Genomic DNA, 23,470 nt, shown 5'->3' on the forward strand with positions numbered 1-23,470 from the left:
TGACTTCTCGTCTCCTCCACACTGTGACAACTCCTCAGCCTCTCCTCATCTTTCCTCTTCACTTTCCAAGTGTGAAGGGCTCTCACGGCCACACACGGACAACGTGCGGAGCAAAAAGAATGAATGAGTAACAAACATGTTAGGATCCACGACAGTTCAAAAAACCACCACGCTGGTCACCTGCGGACTGTCAGGATTCCAACTCATTCTTCTGAAGATTCCTAAAGGCAAACAACCGTCAGCCTGCCTTCCTTGGAGGACGGCAGCGGCATAACCGAAGAGCTGAGCGGGGCGAGCTGCTCTCTACGCAGGAAGCACCACTAATAAGCGGGGACGACTGAAGTAGAAAATCACAATAATGCAACATCTAATGAAATAACGAAGGCAATTACCATCGACGTCTGCTGAAATCGGGCAGAGAGCTGACAGAAAACTTTATAATGGCTAGATCGGATGGACACTGAAGCCACTTTTCAATCTCATGACTGAAAGTGTAACAACCAGCTGTTACACTCTTCTTGGTGTGAGCAAAGAGCACCGTTTATGAAGTATTCTTGCCAAAAAAAGAACCTTTAGTTAATCAAACCTCTAGATCTGACTCCCAATTTAAAGGAAATTCTGGGGCAATACACGTTAAATAACACCAACACAAAGCCATTAGCTAAATCTAAAATGTGGGGCATTCTAGAAGACAGATGACCTCATTTCTGCACGAAATCTAAGACATGAAAAAATGGAAGAGATTTTTATTGCTACAAAATACAAAAGCTTTAACCAAAATAACCTTATGTGAGAACTGTAACGAGACTGAAATAAATTAACTCTAGAATGACATTTTTGACAGGAAAAATTGAATGTTGCCTAGGTAATAAAGGATATTATAGAATGATTATTAATTCTGTTGAGTGCAATCCAGGTGGTGTGGCTGTGGAAAAGTCTTATCTGTGAGATATACAAACTAAAAGACTATGGGTACAATTATATATCCGGAATTTGCTTTAAAATATGCTAAAAACTGTTTTGGTAAATTTAAGAGACAACACAAAACAAAAGTGCAAGAATGCAGCAAGTGGCTAACAGCTAGAACTGGATGACGGGTGCACTAAGGACTGCTATACCGCCTGCCCTCTCTACTTCCGTGGTTAAAGTATTCCGTAATGAAAAATAAAAAGAAAAATCTAATTAGGACATAGTTACCAATATCCATCTGAAACTTCACACACTTACTGTTGTTTAAAATCTGCACTAATACAAAAATATGTAAACTATCTCATGAACAATGTTTAGCTTTAGCAAAAAAAATAAAAATAAAAAAACAAAGAAAAATACAGAAAAGCAGAAACTAACACAATATATTTCAACTATTTAAAAGATTCAGAGATTACCTTAGGTTAAATAAGCAGGATATGAGACTGTGGACAGTATAATTACAAGTATATTTTAAAAATTCACACAGCTGACTTTGTGAATATTTAAAAGTAATACACTAGATGACTAACAATGTATGACCAAGAGTTAAAACACCAGGATAGTGTCTTACGTTGTTTCATTTCTGTAGTCTCAATTTTCCAAATACCTTATTGTTTTATAATCACACATGCTTAATGAAACTCATCCAGCTTGCTGGTGCTGTGTTTACCAAGCAAGCATCGAACAGTTCAGAGCCCCCCGTGCGGTACCTTTCCAACAACAGAAGTACTGATCGGCAGGAAAAGCAACCAGGACCCTTCCCAGTGGGTTGTCAATACAGATTAAGAAAAATGCCAATCAGCTGTCACACCATTTTTTTGTGAAAATTCACAACTCAGTCTTGTTCTCTAAGACAGGGGGTCTCAGAGGGTGGCCTGTGCCTGTCAGGGGTCCCAGAGACCTTCCCAGGGGCCCTCAGATCATACCAATTGTCACAACAACTCCAAGATGCTGTTTGCCTTTGTCTGCTCGCAAAATGCCATGGAGTTCTGGTGTGGTTACAAAGGAGAAGAGTCAAGGTTATGTGAAGGGACTGTTAACACACTCCTCACTGTTCCAGCTATTCATCCGTGTGAGGTCAGATTTCCTTCTCATCCTTCAACCAAAATAACAGATCACTAACAGATCAAATGCAGAAACACAGAAGAAGCAACCTGAGATTCTATTAAATTAGACACTGAAGAGATTTATAAAAATACAAAACAATGCCATTCTCCTCATTAAATTATCTTTTTGTTTTGGAAAAGATTGCTACCTTTTCATAAGCAATGATATTTATTTTACATGTAATGGCTTTGCTATTATTGTTAAAGAAAAACTTTTTAAATCTGAGTCGTAATTTTTAATGCAAATATACAGATAAGCCCCATAAACAAAAGTTCTTCAGGATCTTCAATAATATTTAGAAGTGTAAAAAGGTCCCAAGACCAAAATGTTTGAGAACCACTGATATAAGGCAAAAGGAGCGCTATGTACAGATGCCTGGCTTCCATGGACAGGAGACAGCCTGTGTTCACGGACCGGAAGCCATGGTATTCCTAGGATGGCAACACTGCACATCTACAGAATCCATGCAATCCCTATCAAAATCCCACCTGCCTTTTTTTGCAAAAATTGATGAGATGATCCTAAAATTCCTATGGAAATACAAGGGACCCAGAGTAGCCAAATCATCTTGAAAAGAACAAGCTGGAAGACTCACACTTCCTGATTTCAAAACTTACCACAAAACTACAGCAGTTAAGACAGTGTGGTATTGACATAAGGAGAGACATACAGAACAACAGAACTTAAAGAGTCCAGAAATAAACTCTCACATTTATGGCCAGTGAATTTTCACAAGGGTGCCAAGACCATTCAATGGGGGAAAGAAAATCCTTTTCAACACGTGGTGCTGGGACAACTGGATATTCACACGCAAAAGAATGGAGTGGGGCCCTTATCTCACTCTCTCTATAAAAACTAATTCCAGGGGCGCCTGGGTGGCGCAGTCGGTTAAGCGTCCGACTTCAGCCAGGTCACGATCTCGCGGTCCGTGAGTTCGAGCCCCGCGTCAGGCTCTGGGCTGATGGCTCGGAGCCTGGAGCCTGTTTCCGATTCTGTGTCTCCCTCTCTCTCTGCCCCTCCCCCGTTCATGCTCTGTCTCTCTCTGTCCCAAAAATAAATAAACGTTGAAAAAAAAAAAATTAAAAAAAAAAAAAAAAAAACTAATTCCAAACGAATCAAACACCTAAATATGGGGCACCTGGCTGGCTCAGTTGGAGGAGCATGCGACTGTTGATCTCAGGGTTATGAGCTTGAGCCCCACATTACGCATAGATATTCCTTAAAAATAAATTAAAACAAAAACAAAACCTAGGGGCACCCGGGGGGCTTAGTTGGATGAGTGTCTCACCCTTGATTTTGGCTGAGGTCATGATCGCAGAGTCATGGGATCGAGTCCTCTGTCGGGCCCCGTGCTGAATATGGAGCCTGCTTCAGAGCCGCACTCTCGCTCTATGGGGTGCCCAGGTGGCTCAATCAGTTAAGTGTCCAACTTCGGCTCAGGTCATGATCTCGTGGTTCATGAGTTTGAGACCCACACTGGGCTTTCTGCTTTCAGCACAGAGCCTGCTTTGGATCCTCTGTCCTCCCTACTGTCTCTGCCCCTCCTCTGCCCTTTTTTTTGTCTCAAAAAATAAACTTAAAAAAAGAAAAAAAAAAAGAGTCTCTCTCTCTCTTTGCCCCTTCCCTGCTCACGTACTCTCTAAAATAAAAAACAAAACTACACTCAACTAAACTAAATGTAAGAGCTAGAATTATAAAACTCAGAAGAAACCACAGGAGTAAATCATCTTAAGCCTGGATCAGGCAATGCCTGCTTACATAGGACACCAAAGCACAAGCAAAAGAAGTAAAAATAAATTGGTCTTCATCAAAATTAAAAACTTTTGTGCTTCAAAGCACACCACTACCAAATTGAAAAGACAGCCCACAGAATAGTTGAAAATATTTGCAAATTATATCTCATAAGGGATATGTGTATATACACAGAAAAAGAAAGAGAAGAATGTGTTCCTAAAACTCAATTATAAGAGACAAATAAGTAAAAAAATGGGCAGAGTATGAATTGACATTTTCCCAAAGACATACAAATGGCCGATAAGTACATGAAAAGATGCTCGACATCATTAGTCATTAGGAAATGCAAATCAAAATACAAAATACCACTTCAAACTCATTGGAATGGCTATAATCAAAAAGACAAGTAACAAGTGTTGGCAAGGATGTGGAGAACTGGAATCTTAATACAATGCTGGCGGGAATGTAAAATGGCACAGCCACTTTGGCAGACATTTGGATGCTGAACACAAGGACATCACATAAGCCAGCATTCCCACACCTAGGTATATCCCCAAGAGAACTGAAAGCATTTATCACCCCCAAAACTTGTACGTGAATATTCAAATAGCGGAATAGCCAAAAAGTGGAAATAACCCAAGGAATAAACTGGAAGAGGTTAAGAACTTTATTTTCATACATGTGCTTGGCATACCTCAGTGGATTTGCAAATAACAATGACACAATCATAGTTTGAGAATTTGATAATTTCTACAACAATCAAAATAAAGATAGAGACCTGGAGACTTCCTGACTCCAGAACAACATGAACATTTTTTTTCTTGGTTACAAAAGGGTAGTGTGTAAACACAGATGATTTGTCTGTGGATCAGAAATCCAAAAAGGGAATGAATTAGTATTTGGATCTGTGTCATGCAACGGTTAGTCTAAATGCTTCACAAAGTCACTCAATCAACCTCAATTTTCTTAGCTCTCATGCCCATTTAACAGCCTGGGAAAATGCGCTCAGACATGACTCAGTCAAGGTCACCAAGCTAGTTGAGTCCAGTGAGCTAGTCCATACACACACACACATAATTTCTGCTATTCAAATCTACATGCCCGTACGGAAATTCCGCGGTGCAGACAGCTCGCCCTGTCAATCCATGCCAATGGGCGCCCCCACTGTGACAGGACCTCAAAGTACCTGCAGCTTCCTTCATTGGTCTTCATTCCTTCTCCCCCCCTTCTATGGTGACCTTCATATTGCCCAGTGCACACATAATGGTTTTAATATTTAAAATAAGCACTTTTTAAGAAACCAACATGGTGCCCAAATATAAGCCAAATTTAACTTCATCTTTTTATTTTTTTTTTATTTTTTTTTTTTTATTTATTTTTGGGACAGAGAGAGACAGAGCATGAACGGGGGAGGGACAGAGAGAGAGGGAGACGCAGAATCAGAAACAGGCTCCAGGCTCTGAGCAGTCAGCACAGAGCCCGACGCGGGGCTCGAACTCACGGACCGCGAGATCGTGACCTGGCTGAAGTCGGACGCTTAACCGACTGCGCCACCCAGGCGCCCCTAACTTCATCTTTTTATACAATAAAACCAGTGATCTGATTCAACGCCAAGAAAAAAAAAACAAAACAAAACTGGCCGTGTTGAGAGATGATATGTTGCATCTTACTGGGGAATTTTCAAGCATATAGTTTATTGTGTGTTTTTTTTTTTTTTTTTTTTTTTGCTTTATGAGCTGGCCTTGAAATGTACACATTTCATAGGAGAGGAGATTCTCCTATATGGGGGCCACAGAGGAGACAGCTTTTTTCAATCTAAAAACATTGTTCTGAAATAAGGAAGTCTCCAGTTCTACAAACCACTCTCCATTCTCCATATTCACCCAGCCATTCAATACTTCCCTGTCTTTCTTTGCACCATTTCTCTTCTCCTCGCCTGGGATCCTCCTCCCTCATTGAAGGCCTCCTTCTCTTTCCTCTCTCATTCCTTCTTCATGTACCCACAGCCTTATGTTCTTTACAGCATTCACCACACCTGTGGTTCTCTCCTACCATCCTGAGTCTCTTTTAGGAATCCACATTTTTCATATATATCCCACCGGTGATACGTTACAATTTTACCCCCAAGGGCTTACAATTTACCTCCAAGAGCTTCCTATTGTAACACTCAAGTACAGATGGTTTGGCTGCAGTGTTGTGTCAACACTCTATTTCTATATTTGCATCCACAAAATGAGAGAGGAGTCAAGTTTGCTAAGTTTTCTTCTAACTCCTCTGGTCTGTGGCTGAGAGCAAGCAGTCCAGGGACAGTACAAGATGCTACGACACAGACATGTGTTCTGAGAACTCCCGCATAACTGTTTGGATTATTTTTCAAAAAACAGTGACTGAATATTCAACTGGATAAGTAAACACAGTTTTATCCAAATATGGAAAATGGGCTGTTGAGAACCTTAGAGACTGCCCTAATTAAGTACTATATGATCCCTTTGAGAATCAATTAGAAGAGCCAGAATTTGTTACTTTCAATGTCTAGACATACTATGTTGAAAGACAGTTTACCTATCAGACCTCTGAAACGAAATAAACTCAGTGGAAAAAACAGAAATGGTCAAAGAAGCTAAATCAAATCATTAAAGCACCATCACAGTGTTTTGGGATTTGGAAGGACATTTGTTAATAATAGTAACTTTCTTTTAGGGACTCAGTATGCACACCTCTAAATAGAGGTGTAAGAAAATGAAATACCATGATAGGAATTACACTTCCTCATTCACTCGGCTTGCGCTGCAGGCTGCATTACTGTGTTTATCTTACAGCTGTCAGCATCGCTCTGTACGTAATATTTAAACTATATGTTCCTGTCTCAGGGAAGAATAATTTGTGAGCAGCTCAGAGCACATTAGTCTATGTACCTACCACAGCACAGATCTCCAGAGATCATGTACTCGACTGAACCTTAGGCTTGAAGGTGGGGACATTTATAGAGCAGCAGAACCCTGCTTCCAGGAGAGCAGTTACTCTTTGTTTTTTCCAGATTCAGTATCTACAAGATAGTTTTCCCACAGTAACTGTGGCACTCAAAGACACGGACAAATGAAAGAAAGGAATCTAGCTTTAGTAGAGTAGTTGCTTAATTACACATTTAAACTGGCACCCAGTAGGGAAACAGAGTTAAACAGATGCTGCCAGTAAGCTTCAAGATCAATTTTTTAAATTTCCTTTTGCACGTGCACACCTGCGCTTCTACTGAGAGAGACAGCAATGGGGAAGGTGACTCATTTTTTTTTACACTTCCATCTGATTCTGCTCAAAGGGCAGAAAATCAGACACAAGGCACACTTATTTCTTACCCAGACAGGATCAGAAAAGCATCTACATAAGAAGTATACCCCAAAAGTTACATTTAAATTTTTTCCCACTAACTGCTTTTAACTTAGAACTTATTTAGTAATTCCACACACACAATGAAAAAGGTCCCTTCCAGCTTTAAGACTTAAAATTGGTTCATGGAATGTTATCTTGCCCTGGAGAGGGCAATTATTTGAAAAGATCGTTTTAGCTAAAATTTTCATTAAAATACAATACAAAACAAAGAGAGAGTTTAGGTCATCTCATTAACCCTCTGGTTAAAACATTAAATCTCTGCAAACTCCAAGCAGTCCAACACATGGTGATAAGGAAGCCTAAATACTATTTGAAACAAGTGAAACAATATGAAGATTTAAAGATCGCATCTTCTCACTCTGCTCATGACTGGAACGGTCATTTTACAAAGGAGGGTGCAAAGCCCAGGCAGGCAGTCATACCCTTAGAGGCAGGGCCCGGCTGCCCTCAAAGTGTGACCTCTTCCTCTGACCAGGAGTCACTCCTCTTCCGGTGGAGGAACATCTCCTCAGGCAGTTACATGCCCCGCCCCCATCTGAAACTCGGCCCCCCCCCCCCCCATCTGAGATGAGATGGGAAGGGTGCCCACCACATGGGGCATATCCTCCCAGGGCGCAAGCTCAACTAATCCACACACCTGCCTAAACGCTACCAGAAACCTCCACACCAAAGCTGCTGCCTCCACAAGACAGGATGCAACATATTTCATGTAACCTAAAATGGAAGGAGCGAAATATAAGAAATATTTTTCACAAAGATACTCCATTCCAGAGTTGAAAAGCAAGTTGTTCTGAGTGCAGCCTGTTTAGAATGTATTCTGACCTCCGCTTGTCTGTTATCAACATTTTCTCAGGTAGGAGCTGTTTCCCACATTGCAAACCACAAGCCTCGGCCAGCCAGGGCTGCCGCAGTAGCTGGCCAGGTGGCCAGCCCACCCTCTTCCTGACTCGTTCGGGCCCCTCACTCCTTGGATCGGTATGCCCACCTGCTGGGTGGGGTGCACCTCTCCGAAGGCCATCTCTTTTCTTAGCCACACATGAACCTCCTGGTAGCAAGTAAAACGTATCTGGAGTCCAGAGGAGGAAAAAACAGCTTACTGCTGGCAGTTCATTCTATGATCACCTTATGGACAAACAGCAGAACTGCTTCATTCAATATCTTTCAGAATTCATTTTTACCCTAGGAAACGGCATCTATGTGGTTCTCCCTTTCTTTAGGACACAGTTTCGTTAACTTCATTTTGAACATAGGATCCTTTTCTTGGGATTACCCACACTCTCCATAAAAATCTTCACTGTCTCTCATTTACAGCTGAACATAAAAAGCGCCGACGATCAAATGCAGTACCAGCGTATACCTGCACCAAAGAAAAGTCAGACTCAGTATCATAAAAAAGTCTTTCAAGAGACCCAGAAGTCCTCTTCATAAACGAACTCTGGATAGTACATTGCTTCAAATCTTTTCAAAGGAAAAAGTCTCTATTTCACCTCAACCTTATCAATCTTTCATTTCTTTAAAGACTGCTGATCACATTTTATTACTTTCCAATTTATAGTCCCATAACTACAGCTTTTCAACCGACAGCAGATGCTAGTTAAGTGAGATGGGGGGGGGGTTGGTGAGCAACCTTAGAACTCAGCATTTCAGCAAATAACAGAATTCAGAGCTGGAAAGCGGCTCAGAGCTGACTTAATCCTGTGCTGCTCAGACTGCAGTATGCTTATTATTCCTAGGAGGGCGCCAAAGAATCAGAACTAGAGGTGATAAAATTGTCCAAAGTCCAGAACTATTTATATATATAAAGTGATTAAGTAATAAATAAATAAATTTAATTAGTTTAAAAAAAAAAAAAACAACTGAGGCACCTGGGTGGCTCAGCTGGTTAAGCTTTGGACTCTTGATTTCAGCTCACGTCATGATTTCACAGTTTGTGAGATAGATCCCGGATGTTAGCACAGAGCCTGCTTGGGATTCTCTCTCTCCCTATTTGTCCTCTGCTCACTTGTGCGCGCGTGCTATCTCAAAATAAATAAATAAACGTTAAAAAAATAAACATTAAAAACAAAACAACCAACACAACAAAAACCTGTACACCCGACACGGACAGAATATCTTCATTCTGTAACAGACACGTAGCTTTCAAGGGCATTAAATTCAAAGAAAAGCTTTGTCTTGGGAAAAGGTACTTCTGATCTGTGTCAATCAGCTAACCAATAAATCAAAACAAAGCAAGAACATCCTGAATGTGTAGTGTTTCTACAAACGAAGAATGAAATTCAGCACATCATGAAAACATTCCAAAGGGTCTGTAGGACTCGAAATCAGTAAAGAGCTGTTTGATCCAACAGATGGTAGTGATAAAGATGGCAACTTACCTTCCCCAAGTCCTCACTACAGCCCTATAGACATTCTCTAAAATCTTGTTATGTGAATAGGCAAGCCAGCTTCCTTAAAAATTAAAAGCCATTTAACAGCTTTATAAGTGGTGATAAAATACACCTTATTTCAAGACCTATATTAATGTGCATCCCTCCTTTCTCGAATTTAGTATTCCTAACAGATCTAGATTTCTTAGCACTTTGGTGACAGAGAGTGAAATATCCTGCAACAATTATAATTATAATCCTACACAAGCTCTTGAAAATCAGGGGTGCCTCAGTGGCTCAGTCGGTTAAGGGTCATCTCTTGATTCCAGCTCAGGTCATGATCTCACAGTTAGCAGGATCCGGCCCTGCATCAGGCTCTGCGATGACATCACGGAGCCTGCCTGGGATTCAGGATCTCCCTCTCTCTCTGACCCACCTCTGTTTGCATATGCTAAATCAATCAATCAATCAATCAATCAATCAATAAACTGAAAAAAAAAAACTTAAAAAGGAACTCGGACCTCACAAGTCAAAGCAAAGGACCCCATATACAGCCTGGAACATAACACAACTTAAAAAATCTTCACGAAAACAACTGACTTTTTGTCAGCAGTTTCCACCCAAAGAAGATCTGGAGAAGAAACATACTAACTAAGGGAGCGCTGGTCCTTTATCTGTGCTCGGGACCCTACATCCTCCTCTCTTCCTGCATCCTCCCTTCTTCCTCCAGCACTGTTCAAACACGCCTGGCCTAGGTGGTCTCCAAAGACAGAGCGCGCGCAAGGGAGGAAGAGCCGAAAGGTCAGAGAAGCAGGGACAGGGAAGGATAAAGACAGGGGGCCGGGGGCCTGTCCAAGCTTTGCGAAGCTCTCTAAGCTCTCCAAGCTCTGCGAAGATGGCCCATCACCTGCTTGCTGCTGAGGTCCGCCTGTGCTGGGCACTCTCCCTCCTCAGCCTCCAGGCAGCTGGATCATACTTGCCACTCTCAGCCTTTTTCCCCCTCCCTTCTCACCCCACGGACGCTCTTCCTCTGCACTAAGCGCAACACAAGCTCTGGCCCTGTGTGACCGGAAGTAGCCGTGAATTCAAGCAGGCGATTCTACACACCAACACGTGAACCCTTCACCACTTTAACTCGTGTATGCTCCGTGGCTTGGGCTTTCTCCTTAGACTGATTCAGTCCACCAGACCCTCTTTTCTTTCTCTCTCACCTAAACCACATCCATAACGCATCACCAACACTTTCCCTTTGTTTCTTTAAAGTACAACTTAGTTACAAAGTGTGAAAAGCACAGTCCTTCTAGAATATTCTCCAATTTTTATAGTGTCTTACCCATGTACCTAACAGTTTTCCTTGTGATTTGTTTTTATTGACACACTCCAAAGTTTTCAAAGTCGTGCGCCTGTGTTTCCACACTACTGTACCAGCCCATACTGGTTACGTCCTACAACTGCAGGAAGGAGCGGAGTGCCCTGAGCCTGCGTGGGAACACCCCGAGCTGGCTCCTGAAAGCACACCACCCAGCCGGTGGGGAGAGGAAGTGGGCAGCCCACGCCAGCCCCGCAAGGCCCACAAATGACTCCAGGGGCTCCTCCCGCACCCCACGCCCGGGGGTGTTCTTCCGCCTCTGTGAGTACTGCAGGCTGAAGGTCAGTGTGAGTGATGGGCTCCCCAAAATCCATCGTCTACAAAAATCCATTCCCACCACGCTTCTCCCGAAGACAAATAAAGCAAATCTGACAACCCCTCCATCTCAACGAAACACAGCATATCATCTACCCGGCTGCCCAAACCAGAAACCTACCAATGCATTTTCAACCTCTTCTTCTCAAATTAGCCTGTATCTTCCCATCTCTATTACCGATAACCACCATCTTGGAACCAAATCACTACCTGACTTCTTACGCATCTCCAACCCCACCAATTCCTCACAGAATGACCTTCCTGAAACAGGAAACTATCTACTACCCTGCAGTTCACACCCCGAAGGCCTGCGCTTGGCATTCTCCGTCTTCCCACTGCCTGGGTTGCAAACCCATTATGCCCAGCGGCGCAGCGTGTCAAGAGCACGCTGTCTCTCCCGTGCTGGGAGGGCAGGAACGTGTCTATCTTCTCGGCCACTATATTCCTGACACAGTACCTATCAGAGTAAAACCTCAGGAAATATGTGTTTTAATCACACTGTGTCTTTCATGCAATAAACACGCAGGAAGAAATTTTTGGTCTTTAAAACGATGATTCCAAGTAAAAGCCTCTGTTGCTGCAGACTACAAATGATTAATGTTAATGTGGGAAATGGTAGTATTTTTAGGTCGGGGCAAAATTCTCGTGGGTTCAGTTTCATTTCATCTCAGATGCTCTCCAGATTCTGGATGTATGTGTGCATATGTGTACACGTGGAATCTAAACGTCCAGAAGAGCCAAATACAAAGTGATGCTGATAATAAAAAATTACATTTAATTATTAAAGTAACAAGTTATTTTATTCTTAGGAAGAAGTTCCTAAGTGGCAAACATATGCTAAAATTTTTTTGTATTGAATGTGGAGGTCAAAGATCTTTTTGAAAATCTGTAAGCCGAGTCCTTTCACTGCAAAAACAGACACATACCAGAAATGTTAAACGGACACAGAAGTTTAAGGAACCCCCCCCCCCCACCTCCAGTCCACCGATGAACAACAGGTTGGGCATCTGAGGAGGAGTCAAGAGCAGAGGCTCGAGGCCCGCCCAGCGCCCCAAGTCCCCACTGACCAGGTAGTGACGCTGGACACTCCCATCTTACCTACTGTGAGCATGTTTAGGGCAGGCGCATCACAGCGTGTGATTAAACCAACGCAGTCATTACTAATCACGAGGGAGCCAGAGGCCGGACCCGGGGAGCCAGGGGCGCCACGCTGACTCACAAAGGAGCAGCCAGAGTCTAAGAGCAGGGCTCAAATGCCAGGTATGGCAACTGAACACGCTTTCACGTTTCCCAACGTGACAATGCTAATCAGATGATATTAAAATACAGTGAATAACACCTAACACGCAGTGTTCCCTGCAAAAGGGATACCACACCTAAAGAGAATTTAAGTTCTACAGTTGTGATTTCAAAAATATCTACTACTCTAGATAACCTTTCAGTTTGATATTCCAAAGGATATGTATCCTAGCACAATACGATCTCCATTTTATAAATAACTGGATCACGACTCCAAGGCCAGTTAGGATTATAATTCAACACATGAACACCGTAACCGTAACACCGTAAAAGTTCCCAGCGAACTATCAGTCAGCATCAGCTCCAGTAATTCTGAATTACTGTCCAGTGAAATAAATGAACTTCTCTCATTCGTGGGGTTTGAGGTACCCCTCACCCTAGTAATACTCACTGTACAGAGCACTATTAAAACTTTCTGTTTCAAACCCGCACTTCTGAAGCTTAACTATGCTGTGTGGCATAGGCTGCAAATGTATCAGGTTACTTGGACCTAACGCATACATAGGACACCTAACATTTCCAAGAGTTGGGTCCTGTTTGCAATGGACTTGGAAGCAAGAAACTAGATTGGCCCCATTTTCTGCTCTTCATCGTGTGATATAAAACAAACTGTCTCCCGGGGCGCCTGGGTGGCGCAGTCGGTTAAGCGTCCGACTTCAGCCAGGTCACGATCTCGCGGTCCGTGAGTTCGAGCCCCGCGTCGGGCTCTGGGCTGATGGCTCAGAGCCTGGAGCCTGTTTCCGATTCTGTGTCTCCCTCTCTCTCTGCCCCTCCCCCGTTCATGCTCTGTCTCTCTCTGTCCCAAAAAAAATAAACGTTGAAAAAATAAAATAAAATAAATAAAACAGTCTCCAGGCCTCAGTTTTCCAAACAGTGAAACAGGTGTTCTGAAAAACAAATTAAAAAAAAAAAACAAAACAAGGATTTTAGATACTCCGAGTCCCAAGCCAAATGCGTGTTGCTGAGGGTGAGGAACTGTGGCAGTGTGCATTCATTTCTCACATCCTGTAGGAACGCTGCAGGCGGTTCCAATCTGAAGTCATTATGCACACAGCAGGAAGCAAGCAATAACAGTTGTTGAGCATGGTAAACTAAAGGCCAAGAGAGGTGGCAGTGCTCACCTAAGTCACCCCCTCTCAAGTCTGAGCCCTCTCTACAAAAAGGTGATGAGTATGAACAGAGGTGGTGACAATTTCAAAGCCTGAATATGGAGCCCGGCACCAGCAGCCTGGATAGCAAGGTTTACAACTGTCTGCCAGTTCAGGAAGGAAACCACTGAATTTATATGAATTTCTCAAAGACAACATGTTAACTGCAGTCTGAATATATGATAGAAATTGGAAGATCTGTCAGTGCCTTCCTAAGTTGTTTAAATTACCTAAAATGATGAACAATACCCTTAATTTTCTTGAAATGAATGCTTTTTTTTTGTTTCAAGAAATAGAGTTTAATAGCTGCTGTAAGATTCTGCTTTAGAAAAAAACCCCGTAAAACGCCAACTTAAAGTTCTGTAGCATTCGAAAGGTTAACGAACACTCCCACCAACTTTAGTTCTTTTGTGAAACCCCCCCATCAAGGGAGTACCTCGAGACCACCTTCCGGGAGTTCTGCAACTGGAGCACAAGGCAGGACTGAGCTCAGGGAGGACAGCAAAGGCACCACACCCTCTGCCACCTGCTGACCGGCTGCCCTGCACACTCACTTTGCACTCCCGCTCACTTTGCACTCCCACTCACTTTGCACTCCCGTGGGCTTCAGGCTGAGTCTTTGGAGCTCCAAAACCCGAGGACTATACCTGCTTATCAGAAACTACTTATCAAATCTCAGTTAATAACAGAAGAGTCTCGGGGAACGTCCTATTTCCAAGTGTTACACCGCTCACACGCAGACACCATGCGAACACTGTCAGAGGCTTCCCTCCCCATCATCCACCTCCACAGTGAACAACGGTGCTGAAAACAAAATTCTCCATGCAACGGAATTTAGGCTGATCAGATGTACTATATTATTAAACACTTGGTAAATATATGGTTTACAAATTTTCAATACACTTCCCTAAATGCACCGACACACCAAATTGTAAACTGGAAGTTAGTGATCCAGCCCTGCTCACAAAATCACCTAGGAATACAATTAGGGGCCGTTAATGATCCTGGGACAATACCTGACCTGCAGCTTTTTCTCTTGAACTGTCATCTTGCATTTTCCCAAAACTTAGTGAGCTGACAGATCAAAAACCACAGTGACAAGCACGCTCTCAATATCCTGAACTTCAAAGGAAAAGTGCCAAGAATGTCCCTGGTCTTGACTGAAACTACTAAAACTTACGGTCATTTATGACCTCAAGGCACTGTGTGCAGGGACACACTTCACTCGTAAGTGGAAGTTCACAGGGTCACAAAAGACTTAAAATCTGCAGTTTTTTGTGGCGATTCTATTTTCTCCTCCTGGTCCATTCACCATTAGGGTTAACTCTCCCACAGAGGTGGCCTGAAAGGTAATCATTTCAGCAAAAGAAATGAAAACACATCAACATATACAAAAAAGTGTGAAGAGCTGCAAGCACAAACAGACTGCTGTGAACTACTGTACTCATTTCGACCTTTGGTCCTCACGGACTGCCCCCCGCCCCTACTGTGTAATGTGTGAAGAAGAAAATACCGCTGACTCATCAGTTACTCATTTTGTACGATGGTCTGTACTCAAGTGACCTGCTGAAGAGACACCGGAAACAGCTTTATATTCTGAAAACAAGAATCACTGAAGATTCAGATATTAATCAAAAAGGAACATGAAAACTTCCAATCCCAGGGAAAGTTTCATCCAAAAAAGTTATTACAATAAACTTCTGCACCAAAAGACAACTAGCATACTATCATTTGAATGTTTTTACCTCCTAAAAACACAAGAGAAAATGGTTTACGTTCTACATGTCTAGATTTTTAAAAGGTAACTTTCCACAGGCATTTTGAGTCTACTTTTTTTTTTTTAATGTTTATTTATTTGTGTGGGGGGGGGGATGGAGGGCGTGCTCAGGGTAGGGGCAGAGAGAGGTAGGGGGACAGAGGATCCAAGACGGGATTACGTGCTAACAACAGCAGGGAGTCCAATGTGGGGCTTGAACTCATGAACCGATCGCGACTGGAGCGGAAGTCCAAAGTCCCTCAAGTCTACTTTTAAAAATTCCTGCTGGGGCGCCTGGGTGGCTTAGTCAGTTAAGCATCTGACTCTCAGTGTAAGCTCAGGTCAGGATTCGTGGGCTCGAGCCCTGCGTCAGGCTCTGTGCTGACAGCGCAGAGCCTGTTAGGATTCTCCCTCCCTCTCTCACTCATTCTCTCTCTGCTCCTCTCTCTCCCCTCCCCCACTTGTGCGGTCTCTCTTTCAAAATAATAAATAAATAAATAAATAAATAAATAAATAAATAAATAAATGTTCCTGCTATTCTGTGATTCTGTGACTCTGCAGAGTTGGAAACAGCCTGGCAGCTATACAGTACTACAAGCTCTCTGAGGATACATACGTTATATATGGTAAGGCAGAAATTACACAGATGGTAAAATTTAACAATGAAATACAGAGAAATAACATAATTAACAAAAAAAAATGTTCAGAAAGTAATCTTTAAAGAACTGGTTTTAAAGGACACGATATTTTCAGAATAAAATATTTGAAAAGGGGTTTTTTAACATGTTCAGAGAGATATAATCAACTTGTAAACTCAACTTGTAAATCTGTATCAAACCAGTCACTATGTTTTTATCCTTGTATTTTGAACTTTGACAATAAAACAAAACTTTTCGAAATCTGAAAACAGAATGTTCTCATTCTTCAGAAGTTTCTAAAAAAGGAATCTCTTAATTATTCTGTCTTAATAAAAGCTGAAATAACAAATATACTTTACAACTGATAAACACAAGCAAACTTAAGGCAAATTTTTAAAATATTGTTTTAAACATTATGTTTAATATAAATGAAAAAGTTCCTAAACAAGCTATTCTTCATTTAGGCCAGGGCTTGACCTTTGCACTGTGATAAACACAACATAAACACGAGGGCCCTCCACCTCAGGGCCAAGTAATACCCATCTGTGTGTGCCCTTTCCTTTCTCCCCATGCCACTCTCCGTAAATCGGAATAAGATTGCTTAAAAAGGCAATAGTCATGGAATTCTCCTGCTGAAAACCCTCCAACTGCTTTCTATTGTTCTTAGGACACAGAGCAAAATTCTCACCTATGCGGAGATCTCTCAGATCCCATGTGATCCAGCTGCTACCTCGTCTGACCCCTTCTTTACTCAGCCTCATTCAAATTATTCCTCCAAACGCTGTGCTCAGTATTGCTGTGCACCCATCTTGTTTCCATGGCCAGCTACCCCCCCCCCCCGGCCCTACTGCACTCTTCCTAAGGGAGCCTCCTGGCCCCTCAAGGCCTACAAGGCCAACACAATGTATGGCTCTCATACGTGCTCATTGGTTATCTATGTCCCTCAGTGGACAGTAAGCTCCAGAAAGGAGAGCAATCCATCCCTTCTGCTCACCATTATAACCCTAAGATTTATTCATAAATTATTCAGTGAATACTCTGTACTGTTCAAAGGTCTAGGTGCATGTCACTGAAGAAAACAGAAACCCTCAACCTCAAGAGTTAACTTTCAAGCACCATACATAAAATATGGAAGTTACAGGGGTGCCTAGGTGGCTCAGTCGGTTAATGTCGGCTCAGACCGACTCCTGGTTTCAGCTCACATCATGATCTCACGGTTCATGAGTTTGAGCCCTGCATCTGGCTCTGTGCTGACAGCGTGGAGCCTGCTCAGGATCCTGTCTCTCCCTGTGTCTGTCTCTCTCTGCCTTTCCCCTGCTCGCCCTCTTCTCTCTCTCAAAAATAAACAAACATAAAAAAAAAATACATAGAAATTACTTGGAACATTACAGTATAATAAGAGCTACAAAGAGAAATAAGGAACGGAGATCAGGGGGCCGGCCATAGGACCTGCTGTAGTAATATAATATAACAGTAACAGCTAGACTACTCGAGGGAGTGTGTGCTGAGAGCCATCAACAAGTTTTGTGGATGGAAGTTTCAAGAACCCAAATGCCTGCCTGCTTTCCTCTAAATAAAACAACACACTTTCCCTTCTAGATCCTTCTAGACCACAAGCCCTAGAGAAGAGCTCTAAAGCTCTGGTATCATTTGTCTTTGTACCGCGCACGTCCCACCGATCAAAACACCTCCTCAAAGAAGGCATGAGCTCTTGTCTTACATCCCTACCCGACCCTGCAGCAATGACTCTCCACAGGGAATGAAAAATGGAAAAATCCACTTAAGTTTAAAAATACATTTTCACTATTGTAAATTGCTTTGTTTGGGCTAATATAATTTGTTTTCATTTTAAAGCCAAATAAAGAAGAAACATTTGTTATTAAAAAGGGGGCACATTTCTAAAGACTGAGAAAGAGTAAAATCTAGGTCACGTAATTAAATGAGTCCATCTAAAACACGGCAAGCACTAGATAGAGCTATCAAACCACTAACATTTTGTAAATATAACCATGCGCTTTCCACTGCATTCGTTTCAAGTGAAGATTCTCGTGTCTGTTATACAGGCATGCAACTACTATCCGCAAGTCATTTCCCTACAACCAAGTGAGAGTGTCTTCAGACACGCCTTTTTCCATCCAGTTAAAGTTTACTAAACATCTACAGAGGGCCCCCAATTTATGTTTCAACATACAAGTTTTCAACTTCACAATGGTGCAGAAGTGATACACATTCAGTAGAAGCTGTACCTCAAATTCTGAATTTCCACCTTGTTCCCGGCCAGCAGGCTCCCAGACAGCCCCATGATCGTAAGAGTAACAACTGTACCCACACTGCCATCCTGTTCGTCACTTTCAGTATTCGATGAATGACACAAGAGACAGTCACCACTTCATAATCAAACAGGCTTTGTGTTAGAGCATTTTGCCCAACCGCGGGCTAATGTAAGTGTTCTGAACATGTTTACAGTAAATAAGGCTAAGCTGTGAGGTTCAAGGTTAGGTGTATTAAATACATTTTTTATTTAACAACATTTTCAACTTACAAGAGGTCTACCAGGACATAAGCCCATCCTAAGTTGAGAAAGATCTGTATGGGGGGCCTGGACCTGAGCTTGGCAAAGAGGTTAGAAAAAAAGCATCTCACCCACAAGGAGCTTTACTTAATTAGGGGCTGTGCCTAAGGTGATACAGAAACAGAGAGGCACTAAGCACGACTTTAGAAATTAAGGCAAAGATTCTTGAAGGACTCCTGAAATACCCTTATAAGGATGGATTAAAGAGCAAAGTTAAGAAAAAATAAATTTAAAAAAAGACATTCAATTTCAAGCAAAGAAACTATGGGGAGCAGAGGCAGCACCATCTCCAACATCACGGTCCTGAGGTAGAGGCAGTGGTCAGTTCAGGCCAAGCAAAGGTGGCCTGGCCGGCAAGGAGGATGCAGAAATGCCAAGGCCCCTGGAGTCAGGCCCCTGGGCGTTTCTTATTTAGGCAGGGGACAGTCACAGAGGAGTTTTTAAAAAGGGCCCAACAAACAGGATATGCTTTTAAAGCAGCCTCTAGCCATAGTGTGACTAAAACGGTGTGCTGTAAAAAAGAGACATGTTATTTCTGTCACACAAATACTATCCTAATTTATAAGTTTTTAAGCCAAAAAATTTGCATATTAGACTTCATAAAGAACATTTTCAGTGAAGACTAAGTCTCATCTTAAGGATTATCAAAGTCTCCCTAAAAATCAAGTAGCATGCTTTTAAATTTGAGTCAAATTATGAAACGTCCTTCACGTTATACAATTCACTCTGTGACCCAGGTCTCACTACCAGGGAAGTAGGACGGACACTAAAGACAAAATCAAACTGCGACAGGAGATGCAAAAGTGGTGGCATCACTCACCTGCAGCCCTTATTAACTAAGTGAAGGCAGCTTACTAGGAAAATGGTGAAAAGTCAGTTTATGAAAGCATTAAAGGGACAAGAGGGCCTTTGGGGGTGGAGGAAGGTAAGAAGGGAAGGAGACATGAGCGGAGTGAATACTTTCCTTACCTGTCCTAAAATAAAGACATTTATTTACATACAGGAAAAACAAAGTGTTAGATCGTTAGCAAAAAACAAAAAAACAAAAAAACATTTCCACATTGGAATTATCTTCCTTCTAATAAGAGAACCTAATGGTTTTTCACTTTACAATTCCATATTCTAATACAGGAATTCATTTTCTAGTCAAGGTAACTCCAGGAGAAGTAGAGTAGCTCCAAAGGTATTAGCAAGTACAACAATTAGCAAACAGTCTGAGCTGAACTAAACTACAATCAGATCTGGTGAGTTTTCTCTCTCTCAGAAGGCAGTGCCTCATTTACTGTGTACTCTAAAATTAGCTCTGACAAAAAAAGAGAACTCTTTAAAGGAATAAAGTTTTACAAAAGAGCAAAAGCAACAAAGCCCAGCAAGTTTTTAACTATGTATTTTCCATAAAAATTACTTCAGTGTTTGTTTTCTTCTGTCCATAAGAAAAAGGTTCAGTCAATGGCCTTTTAGGAAGAATTACAAGAACACACGGAGATTTTCTGGCATTTACCAAACTGAAAAAAATACTTAAGTACGAGAGAATTCTTTTTTTTTTAATTTTTTTTTTTAATGTTTACTTATTTTTGAGACAGAGAGAGACAAAGCATGAACGGGGGAGGGTCAGAAAGAGGGAGATACAGAATCTGAAACAGGCTCCAGGCTCTGAGCTGTCAGCACAGAGCCCGACGCAGGGCTTGAACTCACGGACCGCGAGATCATGACCTGAGCTGAAGTCGGCCATTAACTGACTGAGCCACCCAGGGGCCCCAGTACCAGAGAATTCTAAGAGCACAACCATGAGGTTATGCAAGCATATTTAAAACTTGTGCCTTTAAGGGGAGGGCAATAACAAACACAACTTAAAGTAACATAGATCCATACTGCTTTTAACAATCTCCAGGGACCATCATAAAGAGACCACATGTTACTAAAATTAGAAGACCAAAATTATGATCCCACTTATCACTATGGAAAGTATGAATCCAGCACTACACTTTGAAATAAGAGTGGAAGGAGTCTGTCAGGCACTTCGCACTTGGTAAATGGGACCACAGGTCTAGCACTACAAAAACTTGTAAATACTGCTGCAAATCTACTTAACAGGAGTTAAACTACCTGAAGGTACTGTTTATTGTATTACTGTTAACAACCTGGTGCTCCCAACTTGCACTTTTCATATTTTAGACTTACGTTTTATATATGAAGACTGCTTCATACAAACAAGTCGCTAAAATGTGTCCACAGAGGTTAAGTATGTATTTGTCAAAACTTATGCTTATTTGTGGAAATCATATTAAGTTCAATAAATTCTCCAACTCTCAACTTCCTTTAAAGCACAATCCCTGGGAACCCTAAATAAAATCACTATCTCCCTGAATATGCTGCCATTTAATTTCATCCACTCTTCCACGAAAACACGTTAAAATGAATGCTAGCACTTGCATTATCATCTATTTTCTCTCTGGCTTCTACTCAAACATAGTGTAACTGCTTTCTCAAAATACACATTTTATCCTCAGAATCTGCTTTCTCTGCCCAGATACATGTGATCAAGCAAAAACAAACAACCAAAACACACCAAAACAAAAACTCTCCAAAGCATTTTTTAATTTTTTATTAAAATTGACAATCACTGAATATTGAAAATAGTAATAAGGTAAACATTTTCAAGTTTTAATAAGAACTTATTATTAATTTCTATTAATAGGTTAATGAATAGTAAAACACCCAACTTGTCACAACAACCCTAAGAGGCTGACATTATTACCCCTTCTAGAGATGGCCAGTGAAGCACCAAGAGGGTAAGTCATTTCCAACCAGTAAGACACCATGCCATTCTTCCATGTAAGTAAGTCAAGTCACATTAATGTTTCAAAATACAGGATGAAATTTATCTCCAACCACAGGCAAGCTTCAAAGGGAAATACACAAATCAACTTTATGGTTGAATAATAAATTTGCTAATCTGATGCTTCACTTTAGCAACCCAAGCAAACTCCAGTCAAGAGATCTCTCTTATAGCTTGTTTCATCAAACTGCCTGTCCCTATACTAAATACAGAGGAAAGCGAAAAAGCCACAACCATTTCAACTTCTGTAAATTACCCTGACTGTAAATTAGAGGGAGCCGGGCAGGTGGGGAAGTATGGAAATTGCACATTGCTCACACAGTGCACCAGGGAACATCTCTTCCCCTCCCCCCCCTTTTGCAAAGGACAACTTAGCACTTATTTCAAGTGCATTTTAAATTCTTAACACAACTTAAGAGACCAACTAAATAGCATTAAGAAAAAAAAAACTTTCGAAAGGGAAAGTAATTTGTATACTTACAACATTCGTCTTCGAGTTGCCATTATCCTTTTTTAAAACCCTCACACTTACCAAGTAATTTCCCTGCACAGTGCAGCGAAATCGTTCGGTTTCCTCAGTTATCCAAAACTTCAAACTTCCGTTTAAGATTAGGACAAATTACAGTGCAGCCAGGAAGACGGTGTCGAACGCTTAAGAGTTACCCTACGGATAATTTTCTAGTTGCATCTCATCCAAAATTAAAGGCCGTTTTACATAAAAATAAGAAACGAACATGCAACACAAAACTGCGCCGAAATCTTAAGTTTACGTTCGGATTGGACACGACTGAGACGCAGGTGGTAAGAGACTGCTGACCTGTCCTTTTCACCACAGTGTACCGTGGTCCTAGTTCGAACGCAGGGCATCCTTAGATTTGATTTCTAATTCCTTCAGAACCCGCCTCTACTCAAGCCCATCGAGAGGAGAACGGGAGCTCCCCAGACACACCCGGAGCAACAGGATCCCCACTTCCTGGTCCGAATGACCCCGTCCCCTCCCCGTTCGGCCGGCCGCCGGGGCCTGGGCCCGGGGAGGAGGGCAGGGCGAGGCCTCTGCAGTGCGGGCCGGACGGCGGCGCTGGCCCGGCCCCGACCCCCACGCCCCCGGCCCCGACTCCCGGCCCCGACCCCCACGCCCCCGACTCCCACCCCCGACCCCCGCGCCCCGGCCCCGACCCCCGGCCTTGCACCCGGGCCCCGCAGCCCGGCGCGGCCCCGCCACCGCGGCCCTGCCCGCCGCCCGGCCCCGTCCGGCCCGCCCGCCGCCCGCCGCCGCGTCCTCCGGGAAGATGGCGGCCCGTGACAGGCGGGTGCGGCGCGGGTCCGAGGCGGCGGCCCGGCTCCAAGCGGGAAGCGGAGAGGACGGAGCGGCCCGCTCGCCGCCTGCCGCGCTCACCTGTCAGCAGCGCCGCCGCCGCCCGGCCGCCGACCGCCGCAGCCCCGGTGCCCGGCGACCGCGCCACACGCGGACGGGGCCGAGAGGGAGGGGCGGGGAGGGCGCGGCCGGCCCGGACGAGCGGCGGGGGCGGCGCGGCGCGGGCTGGCGGCGGGCAGCGGCGGCTCCTTCCCGTTTCGGGCCCGAAAATGTCTCAACCTCGCGACTCCGGCGCCCCAACGCTCCTTCCCGTTCGCATGAGAACACACAGCTCCCACTTCCGGGGCTCGGCGGAAGTCCCGCCTCGCGCGCCCGCGCACCCGCGCGCCCTCGGACTCAGCGGCCGGGCCCGCCGACTGGCGCTCTACGCCCGGGAGAGCCTCTCGTCATGGCAGCGCGGCGTCCCGATTGGCTGCGTGCGGCGCCCGGCCCTCCCCTCTGCTTCCCGGCCTTTCCGTGCGCGCGCCCCTCCCGGCTGCGCTTGTGATTGGCGCGGGCGCGCACGCAACCCCGCCCCGCCCCGCCGTCCCCTCGGTCCCCGCCGCCCCCGCTGCGACTTGAGGAGGCGGCGCCGTAGCGTAGTCCTGCGACCTCCG

The 23,470-nt window shown here is 43.5% G+C and overlaps 1 protein-coding gene across 2 annotated transcripts in view; it reads right to left on the bottom strand.

Annotated features, from left to right (window-relative positions):
• Nucleotides 1-22,937, bottom strand: part of LARP4B (La ribonucleoprotein 4B) — a 93,449-nt gene extending 70,512 nt beyond the window's left edge. Inside the window, exon 1 of one of the 2 annotated variants that reach the window (XM_047064918.1) lies at nt 22,896-22,937. The gene's annotated coding sequence lies outside the window, so the exon portion shown is untranslated. Of the gene's footprint in view, nt 1-22,031; nt 22,495-22,895 lie in introns of those variants that run through there. The other variant, XM_047064919.1, reaches the window with a different exon arrangement.
• Nucleotides 22,938-23,470: the final 533 nt, after the last annotated feature.

The sequence above is a fragment of the Lynx rufus genome, unplaced genomic scaffold (genome assembly GCF_022079265.1).
Source record: "Lynx rufus isolate CCGP_SWC_20201006 ecotype Redwood Valley unplaced genomic scaffold, mLynRuf1.p SCAF_7, whole genome shotgun sequence".
NCBI classification, from domain to species: Eukaryota; Metazoa; Chordata; class Mammalia; order Carnivora; family Felidae; genus Lynx; species Lynx rufus.